The sequence below is a fragment of the Sciurus vulgaris genome, assembly GCF_902686455.1.
Source record: "Sciurus vulgaris genome assembly, chromosome: 2".
Classification (NCBI taxonomy): Eukaryota; Metazoa; Chordata; class Mammalia; order Rodentia; family Sciuridae; genus Sciurus; species Sciurus vulgaris.
This window is the reverse complement of record NC_136462.1, coordinates 113960102-113970591: the sequence shown is the minus strand read 5'-3', so window position 1 is coordinate 113970591 and position 10490 is coordinate 113960102. Positions and strand designations below refer to the sequence as shown.

Here is a 10490-nt window from a genome sequence, read left to right as displayed (position 1 = left end):
AGGGATGGGCAGATACCCTATGGGCAAACACTGGGTCCAAGATATATTTATCTCTGGTGACTTAAGATTTCTTGATGTTTCTGAAAGCTGATATTTCCTTTAATTTCTGTCACCCAAACTATGTTTTAAAAAATTTTTTTTTAAAGTTTTACCCAGCAGTTTTAGGCATTCTGTCCCAGGGGATATTTCCCTGTACATCTACTGCCCCATATCTTTGGAAACAGCATCTCTGATTTCCAGCAGGGTGGGGGGTGGTCATCTAGATCAGAGCTATTGTGGCAGAGATGGACTTTAGTTTTATTTGTCCTATTTGATTTCATCTTTACTACTTATTACATTTTCTCCCTTTTTTTTTTTTCTTTTTCCTTAACTGGGTTAGTCAAATTTCTCTTTCTGCCTTATTTCAAATCCCACCATATCCGTCACCACTTCCTTATCTAGAAGTTCTATTCTGCTTTTCAATTCTGCCACTGTCCTGCCTCTTCACTTCTCCCCTCTCCCTTTTTTTTTTTTCTTTCTTTTTTTTAAGTACCGGGGATTAAACTCATGGGCACTTGACCACTGAGCCACATCCCCAGTCCTATTTTGTATTTTATTTAGAGACTAGGTTTCACTGAGTTGCTTAGCACCTTGCTTTTGCTGAGTCTGGCTTAGAACTAGTGATCCTCCTGCCTCAGCCTCCAGAACCACTGGGATTACAGGCATGCACCACCTCCACCAGCTACCCTTCTCCTTCTAGAAGACCTTTAGAACTGATTCCCTACTCAGCTCATCCTTTCCTCCCATAAATTTGCTGAGATAATTGAGACCTCCACTATTCAACTGAATGATTTCTGCCGTGACAGAACATTCTACATATGCTCTAACACAATAGCCACTAGCTATATGTAGCCCTTGAACACTTGAAGAGTGACTGGTGACATTAAGGAAACAAATTTTTGATTTTTATTAATTTTAATTAATTTGCATGTACATAGCTACACGTGGATGGTGGACATCTTACTAGATAGGGCAGAATAGATTGTTTCATTTCTGCATTTTAACAGGTACGGTTTTCTTTGTTTCAAGAATCCCTACTTAGTGCTTTGGGAGTGTAGCTCAGTAGTCGAGTGCTTGCCTAGCCTGTGTGAGATCCTAGATTTGATCTCCAGCACTGCAAAAAAAAAAAAAAAAAAAAAAAAAAAAAAAAGGAATTCCTGCTTAAAGCTACAAAGTATTTTATCACATTATCAACATTCATTTAGATGTAATTATTTGTATCTGTTCCTTCCATCTGTTTCCAACACACTTTGTCATCCCTATCTTGAGATCTCTCTTCTAATTCCATCCTCCTTTGGGTTGAGCGTTCCCCCTCGTATCTTGTTCAGTCGTTGTGTGCCTCAAAAATGCGCTGACAGAATCATTGATTCCGTGCCTGGGATGAAGCCTCTTGGATCACAAATCTCTTCCCTAATTGTCTGTTGAGGTTGTGTTGTCTTAGTTTCCAGTACTGCAATGTAAGATTAATGTTAGTTTGATTCTCTTTGAAAGTCATCTCTTCCCACCTGTGTGGACTCCTATGATGTCCCTTTATCTTCCGGTGGCAGGTAGGAATCTCAAGTCCACAAACTGAGGTGTTTCAAGAGACGGAGCTGTCCTTACCTAACCGAACCGCATTGCTTTTTGGAGCTCTCTTTCCACTTGGGCAGAGGACACCTTGGCAGTCCTCGGGTGGCGGACGGGGTTGTGAGCACGAGGAGGGTCTGTCCTTGATGTCATCTGCCGTGCCGACCTCTCCCAAGATAAATGGATGTCAGCTTTTGACGCGCGTGCGCACATACTCAAACCGCGGCCTCCCTCAAGCCTCTCCCCCAGGTCCTCCAGCTCTGGGCACCTCAGCTGGGCCGCTCTCTCCGCACGTCAGGAACAGGCTCCACCCACTGCCTGCCGGCGGTGGGAAATCCCTCCCTGGCACGCAGGCGCATTCCGCTGCCTCCGCGGGTCTGGCCGCTCCGCCGAGACACGCCCACTGCAAGCCTTTGGCTCCCGCTCCCGCTTTTGCTCTGGCATCTGTCACTGGGGCCAGACTCCTCGCGGCTGGCCTGGGGCCCCGTTGCTACCTCTCCCTTGGGTCCTCCAGTCTCCTCCTGAAGTCTCCTCCCTCCTCAGTTGGTGAAATCTTTATTTTGTTGGGGGTGGGAGGAGGGAGAGATTGAAATCTAGGTGTCCAGACATCCAAGATAGACTCCTCTGGGACCTGTAGGAATCGTGCCCCGTGCTGGGGCGTCTGGGAATCCTTAAGGACAGGATGCTGGGGACTGTCTCTTAGGCAACCGAGCCCAGCACTTGCTATGCAGTGAAGTGCTCATGAAATGCTGGTGAATGAGGGTGGGGCCTGTTGGGCTGGAGGCCCGCCTAGATTCCCATTCTCCCTGTGCGGTTGGGTCCAGAAGGTGAGACCCACACTGGTCACCGCTTCAGTGATCAGCAGGGGAGATGTGAGTGGTGGGGCTGGGGTAGAGGCGAAGGTTAAGAGAGGTCGTCGCCTAGAGCACTACATTGCAATGAGATACCAGGTGCCGTAATCTGCTGTCTATTGATTCATCTACTGAATCTTCACATTTACCTTTTTGAGAAAGAAAATTAGCTCCTTCCTTATTCTGCCTTTATAGATGGGGCAAAGTTTGAGTAACTTGCCCAAGGTCACAGAGCAAATAACTTACGAAGCTGGGTTCAGATCAGCTCAGAAGTTGAACCTAGTCAGATACGGTGGTGCACTCCTTTAATCCCACCTACTCTGGATACCAAGGCAGGAGAATGGCAAGTTTGAGACCTGTTTGAGTGACTTAGTGAGACCCTACCTGAAAAAATAAAAAGGGCCGGGGATGTAGTTCAGTGGTAGAGTACCCCTGGGTTCAATCCCAACAACTGCGGTGGGCAGGAGGTGAACCCGAAGGCTTCATACCACACAGCGTTTTCCCCATCAGCTCAGTTGATGATCCTCACTAGAGGGGTGAGGAACCGGCATGAGGACATTAAGGTCTTGCTCATCAATGGGACAGCTGTATCCAAACCCAACACTAGAGCCTGGACTGTTTAACTTCAGTGGTCCCAACCTACCAGGGGCTTCCAGTCTAATGGGGGAGGCAGACCCCAACATTCCCACCCAGAGTGCAGCCATAGGTCAGGTGTAGGACTGGTCTTCACCAGCAGAGGGAGCCTGCCACAGTGGGCAGAGCAGGGCAGGCCTGCCTGACCCTCTATGCCAGGAAGTGTGCCTGCCCCAGCTTGGAGAGAAACACAAGTCCAGCTCCTGGCCTTCTGGACCCACTGTGTGTCACCATGAAAAGATGTGTTCAGCTAGAAAGTGCCACTGCACATTATACCACCTCACCCCCGCCCATGATGCTGGACATTTTCCTTACCTCTCCAGCTCTGGGGGAACATTGGCTGCAGAAAGCAGACTCCTAGTACTGGCTGAGAGGGCAGCTTGGTGAGTGGCCTGACCCATTAGCCAAGCCATACTTGATTGGGCCTGAACTGGGCATGGGACCCAGACTGGGCCAATCAGCTTCTCTCCTGAGTTACAAAGGCTCCAAAGCCCTTCCTTCCAGCTGCGAGAACTGGTGGCCATGAAAACACCCCTCAGATCTCAGGTGAGAGGAGCATCACTGGCCAATGACTTCGGCAGTTGCACTCTGAAATCTGTCACAGCCAGTCCTTAATAGCTGTGCTTCCCACACGCCCCTGCACTGTGGCCTGATGACCCTCCCAGCCTCCCCTGGCTTCTCCTCACTTCCCTCACAAAAGCATTCCCTAATCAGTCTTTTACACAGCTAAACTGACTCAGTATCTGCTTCTCAATTGATATTAATTGCATGTCCCCACCCCACAGGCCAGTCCTGGACATAGAACCTTCCCATGGCTCCTGAGGACATCCATGGTAACACCACCACAGAACTAACCTAACTGGCACAGTGTGCCAGTGGGTGCCAGTCTCATCATGCCCAGGATCCCTCACCTGCTAACCTGCATGACCTCAGGGTCTTCAACCCTCCTTTGACGTAGGGCTGGCTCTCAGATTAAGAGCACAAAACAGGACATCTTCAACCCAAGTTGCCCGGGTAAATTCTAACTCCCTGTGTCCCAGAAGACAGGTGTAGACAAAGTTGCTTGGAGGTTCACAGGAATGATAAGCACAGACCCAAGTGGGAAAACTCAAGAAGCTTCTAAGAGGAGGCAGCATTTTAGTCAAGATTTTAAAAGTGCAGTGGGGACGAAAGAAGGAAGTAGGACACTAGGAGGAAGAGCCACCATGAGCAGAGGCTCAGAGATGGGAAGGGGTGGGGAAGTTTGCCTGGAGTGAGGCCAGAGTGAAGAGTGAGGGAGTGAGGCCAGAGGGTTTCCCAGGCAGGGTCAGCTTCTGGAAGGCTCCGAACACCATGGCCAGGAGTTTGGTGTTTACTCAGTTTGGTGGGATGAGACTTGGAGCAGAAGAGTGATGCTCTCAAAGTGAATTAGCACGATGGGCACCCCAGAGAATTTTGGAAACCTGAGCATCCCACACAGGCCCCAGAAAGACCTTACTGGTGTTGGCCTTTGTTGAAAATGTCCCCCGCCTCTCTTCCTGCATTTTCATCAGGGATTGAGAATTAGAGATGCTCTGCATTCTGTTTGTCACGAGCCTGTCACCCACTTCCTCCCAGGACACAAGCACTCTCCCTTACCCAAATGCACAAAACACACTCCAGCTAAGCAAGGCGCGCATGGTGCCCCTTCCGTGGGTGTGTGACTGACATTGGCCACCAGAGGGCGCATCTGATATCCCAGCAAAGGGACGGCCTGAGACCTGACTTCAAGAACCTGCCTCACTTGGTGTATGAGACTCAGAGAGGGGGATGGTGTAATCAAGGTGAGGGAGGAAGGGAGTGGCCACTTCAAGAGCTGGAGATGAGCAGGTGGCTTTTAAGGTGCTATTTGAAAATCGACAGGGAGGCATCCCCACCCCCACCAGCATGCACGCATACACAACCATTTGCATAGCAACATTACTCAGAAAAAGACTTTCCTCATGCCTGCCACGACCCTGCATTTCCACCAGCAGGTTACTTCCAGATTACAAACGCCATGTCCAATCAATCTCTGTCCAGTCTGCGGGTTAGCGTGCATCCTTGGATCCTGCAGTGGGAGGGTCTACACCCGGTGCTGGGGATCCCAGTTACCGTCCCCAGGAATCCAGAGCAGCAGGGCTCAGGAGAAATCAGCCTCCTTTCCCCTATGAGATTGTGCTCGCCTTCCCCTCCTGGAATTCCCTCTCTAAGTCCCCTGGTGAAGTGTTGCTCCTCCTCCTGCCTCCTGCTTCCTGTGCTAACTCCCTCCAGAAGCTTTTGGAGGTCTCTCCTGCCACCCTCTTCTCCAGGGTTCTCTGCACCTGCCCTGTCAACCCTCCACCCACCTTGGTCCAGATGACCACTTGCTCCTGTGTCCTGGGCCTGTGGAGCTCCTAATGAGGAGCTAGAGCTGAATGTCCTCTACTGCTCTTTGATAGAAGGAGGTAACAAGGTACCAGAGTGAGAGCTGTCTCAGAAGGCCTGTGCCTTAGCACCAGCGCCACCTCAACCGTTGTGGGTGAGTTCCTTTCCCCTGTGGACAGCTCCCTGCACCGCTTTTGGATTCTGAGGTTCTTCCTGTTCACAACATCCTGAGTCACACATTGTGGTTTAACTCATAATGGCTCTTCAGAAATGATAGTTTCTACTGTATTGATGAAACTGTCCCAAGGCCCAGAGTCAGAGGTTCAGCCATTGTGGGACTACTGATGGCTCTGTGCCTGGGGCTACTCTCTGTAAGCAGCAGGGCAGAGCCCCTCTGTGTGTTGGAGGACTGAGCTCTGGTCACATAGAATGTTTGGACCAGGGCAGTAAGGAGGCTGCTCCTGCAGCACTCTCCAATCCAGACCTTAAAGGGCGGAAGGGCTCTAAGAAGGGTTGATTTTCTTTGGTGCTTAGAAAGTCTTCCCTGTTCAACAGAATCAGCCTTGGTGGCCAGCTTTGAAGGGCTCCATATAGTGGGAAGGGTTTAAAGATCTTCCAGGAGTCCTGAAACTTCACTTGGCTGTGCCTGGGCCTCAGGTTGACTTGTCTGCTAGGACTTCAACCCCCCCTGCCTCCCCCCCCCTCCTCTCCCCCAGCTCTCCCTGGGCCTTCAACTGGCTCCTCCCTCTTAGCAAAAGCACTGGCACCATGGTTACACTCCCTTAAATAGGCACAGGGTGGGGTGCAGCCTAATTATGTGCTCTGGATGATAACTTGAATGGGCCCCTGGCTTTCCTGCCTTGGTCTTCAAGGCCTCTTAAGGGGGCGGGGGGGAGGGCCTTGGGAGATCTGGCTTCTGCCAGCCAAGGTCTACTTTTGGGAGGTGTCAGGAAGGAGACGTGGAGGCAGACGAAGCCGAGGATGGCCTCCTCCTCACAGGGCATGTGAGGTCACTTACAGGACAGCTGGGCCTCAACTGGCCAGGGGCCCACAGGCATACATGCGACAAAAACTCCCACTTCTCTTCTCTTCCTCTTCCTCAGCTTCTTCTCCTCCCATCAAGCACACAGATGTTGGGGGAGGGTGGGACCACCTGTGGGCAGGTGAAGAGCACGGGGCAGGAGTCCCCATCCATGTTGTCAGACAGTCACTTCCCCTTCCTGGGCCTCAGTGACCCCACCAGTAAAACAGGGACCAGAATCACAGCTCCTATGACCTCATCAGAACCCACCCTCTACCCTGCTCTCAAACTTCTGAGCCTTTGCAGATGCTGTTCTGCCTGCCTGGCTGCCCTTCCTGCCCCCAGGCGGCCAGCAGCAAACACCCGAGATCCTAACTTTCAGCAGCGGGGTGTCCCCAGCACACCCTGCTGCTTCTGTCCCCATGGTGTTTAATTTGGGGTTGGAGTTGGAGCATTCTCTCTGATGATCCCCCAAAACTCCCTGAACAGTATCATTTGCAACAGAATAAACTGAGAATCTAAATGCCCACAAGTAGAAATTAATAGCAGCAATGGTCATGGTGACAATGTCATACTTTTTTACCTAGTACTCACCACACTCACACCACAACTGCAGCTGACCTCTACGAGGAGCCGATGAAGGAGGCACTATTATTACAGAGAAGGAAACTGAGATCCAGAGAGGCTAAGTGGGAAGGTAAGAATATGATACATTCATTTTGTAGCTTACTTTATTACTTTATAATTGTTTAAAATTAAGATGTGCAGCCAGGCACTTGCCTGTGACTCAGGAGGCTGAGGCAAGAGGGTCGCGAGTTCAAAGCCAGACTCAGCAACTCAGTGAGGCCCTAAGGAATTTAGCAAGACCCTGGCTCAAAGAAAAAATAAAAAGGGCTGGGAATGTGGCTTATGGTTAAGTGCCCCTGGGCTCAATCTCCAGCACCAAAATAATAATAATAATAATATTTATGTGCAGAAGTAACTATGTTACAGTGCTAAGGGGGTGCATGTGTATATGTAGGTGTGCACATGTATGTGTGTGTAAAGTAAAATATGTAAGAGAAAAGCAAGGTGATAAAAAAACATCAAAAAGTGGTTTGCTCTGGCTGATGAGTGAACAGGTAATTCCTATTTTCTTCTTGGCACTTGTCTGTGTTCCAGCAATTTCCCGATGAGCAGCTGTTCTTCTAGTCACGAAAAGCAGCCAATGCCAGGTGTTGTTACACGCAATTTGAGAGCAGGAATTCAGACCTGAGCTGGTCTGAGAGGGCGCGAGGCAGGAGACCTTGGTCTTGGCAGGGCTTTTGCCAGCTCCCTCTGCCCCGGCTTGGTGCTGGGGTAAGGAGGTCAAGTTTCATTCATTCATTTGCTCCCTCAGGCAACCAGGCTTGCTTCTGGACATCTCTGAACTCAGACTGGGAGATGCCGAAGGCCTGAACAGGACAGGACGGGGCAGGGTGGACACTGGTGGCAGGAGTACAGTCAGGGAATAGAAAGGACAGTACAGGACTGTTTGGAACAGGGAGCAACCAGATCCAGCCATGGTCCTGACCTGGCTGCGCCTGTTGGTGGAGCCCCTCAGGGCCAGCCTGTCCACAGCCACATCCCCAGAATGAATAAATAAATAAACAAATAAACCAAGAAAGAAGACAAATGACAAACTGCAAGAAATACCTGCACTCTGCATCACAGACGAAGCATGGATGTCTCTGATTCAGCAAGGGCTTCTGGAAGTGAAGAAGGAAAGGCACAGCAATGTCCTAGAAAAAGGAGCTAAAAATAGTCATGGGAAAATAAATGTGGATGGCTCTTAACCCTATGGAAAGTGATCAAACCGCTTAAATAAAAGAAATGCAAAGCAAAACTGCTTGGAGATACCATTTCCCACCTATCAGATTGGCAAAAATCCAGAAATTTGGCAACCCTTTCCACTGGGAAGGCTGTGGAGAGAGAGGCCCTCGTGGAGAGCCAAAGGTTACCGCCCTTCACAGGGGAACTTGGCAAGAGCCAACCAAACTGTGTGTGGGTCCCAGCAACCCAGGAGGGCCAAGCAGGAGGACTGCAAGTTCAAGGCCAGCCTGGGCAATTTAGTGAGACCCTGTCTCAAAATAAAATAAAATAGATAAAAAGGGCTGGGGGCGTAGCACACTGGGAGAGTACTTCTAGGTTCAACCCCCAGTGACGGGGAACATGTTTATCCAGCCTGCGACTCAGGAGGCGATTGCTGGGAGGAGACCCTGGAGGAAATGCCAGCAAAAATGCCCAAAGCTGGAAGCAGAAGGTCTCTCTCTGCAGTTCAGTTTGTAATGGCAAAAGCCGGGCCATCGGCACAGCGGAGGGCACCATGGCTGTACCAGGGACTGGGAAGAACTCGTTGGTTCTTGAGGGCAGAGTGGGGTGTAGAAAGTGAGGCGGAGGGAGAATGTGGAGGCCCCCAGCAAAGAACAGCAGGTGTTCTGGGGATGTGGCTCAGCCGTAGCTTGTCTGCCTGGCCTGCATGAAGCCCTGGGTTCGAACCCTAGCACTGCAAATGAAGATAACAACAGTGCTTCCCGCTTTGCCTGTGGGTCTGTGAGTAAAAAAAAAAAAAAAAAAACAGGGAGGAGATGGGTGTGTGATTGTATATAATCAATGTAGGAATAAAGCATAATTTAACTCAGTAGTTGGGAGAAAAGGAATACAAAAGATCAACCTTTATGAAAATATTTATTTATTTAACAGCACTGGAGATTGAACCCAGGGCCTCGTGCTTGTAAGGTAAGCACTCTACCAACTGAGCTATATCCTCAGCCCCTTGAAAATATTTTATTTTGTATAATAGATTCTGGAACCATATGCAAAATTCTAAATCTTTAAATAAACTTCTAAAAAGGTAAAGCAAAATGGAGCCTGTACATCAAGCTGTACATCAAGCTAGTCATGTAACCACCAAGAGGCACTATTCCCAATGATTGCCAAACAAAAGTCATAAATCAATCATAATGTGTGGGCCTTATTTGCATGCTGACTCAAATAGGTTATGACAAACAAACTATGGCATCCAGTCAGGGAAAGGTGAGCACTGACTAGCTAGTGACATTAAATGTGACCACAGCAAGCCTTTTATATATGATAAGGGTATTGTGCTTAAAAAAAAAAAAAAAAAAAAAAAGAATTCTAATGTTTTAGATGTAATGTTAAATACAAATGAAATGATATCTGGGATTTGCTTCAGAGATAATCTAGTCATGGGGGTGGGTGACAACAGGAAAAAGCCATGAGGAGGCACTTGCTGAAGCCAGGGCCTGTGAATTCATCATACTATTCTTTCTACTTTTGTAGATGTTAGTTTTCATAACCAGACTGAAAGTGGTCAAGCACTTGCCTAGCATGCATGAGGCCCTGGGTTCCATCCCCAACAGTGAAGGAGAGAGAGGGGGAATCTCATGACAAAACATTAAAAAAGAAAAGAAAAGCTGGTACCTGGTAAGGATGTGAAATAATCAGAACTCATACAGTCACTTTGGAAACAGTTTATCCTACACTGAACATCCCACCTAGTGGTTCCACTCAGTCATCTACTCCAGAGAAATGAAAACTTACATTTGCCCAAGAACTGATGCTGCCAGTTAGGAATGGGGTTTTTTAAGACACAAAGTTAAAGTTTAAACTCAAGGTTATGATTACCTCGGTACAGCCATTCTCAATCACAGCTCAGCAGACTCTCGTAAGACTAACCATGTATTTACATGCGACCCAGCAATCCCGCTTGTAGCATCCACCCTAGAAAGATGGGCATTTATGTTTGCACCAAAACCTACACACAAATACAGTTTAAAGTGGCATTTTTCATAACTGCCAAAATCTAGAAACAATTCCCATCACCTGGTGAACAGATAAATAAACTGTAGTTGACCTACACCCTGCAAGATAACAGAGCTAGAAAGAGCAAACCGCTAATGCCAGCATCGAGGAGGGCTCTCAAAAGCATTTATGCTCAGTAAAGAAGCCAGAGTCCAAGGCTACATACTGCACGA

At 48.8% G+C, this 10490-nt stretch overlaps 1 long non-coding RNA gene across 2 annotated transcripts; it reads left to right on the top strand.

Annotated features, from left to right (window-relative positions):
- The first annotated feature begins 1188 nt into the window (after window positions 1-1188).
- Window positions 1189-8985, top strand: LOC306653019. 2 transcript variants are annotated; one of them, XR_013761613.1, is made up of 5 exons: window positions 1189-2147; window positions 3875-4103; window positions 5528-5607; window positions 7062-7171; window positions 7853-8985. It is a non-coding gene; the product is annotated as an uncharacterized lncRNA (long non-coding RNA). The 2 variants fall into 2 exon arrangements; XR_013761614.1 differs by lacking the exon at window positions 1189-2147 and having other exon boundaries at window positions 2728-4103.
- Window positions 8986-10490: the final 1505 nt, after the last annotated feature.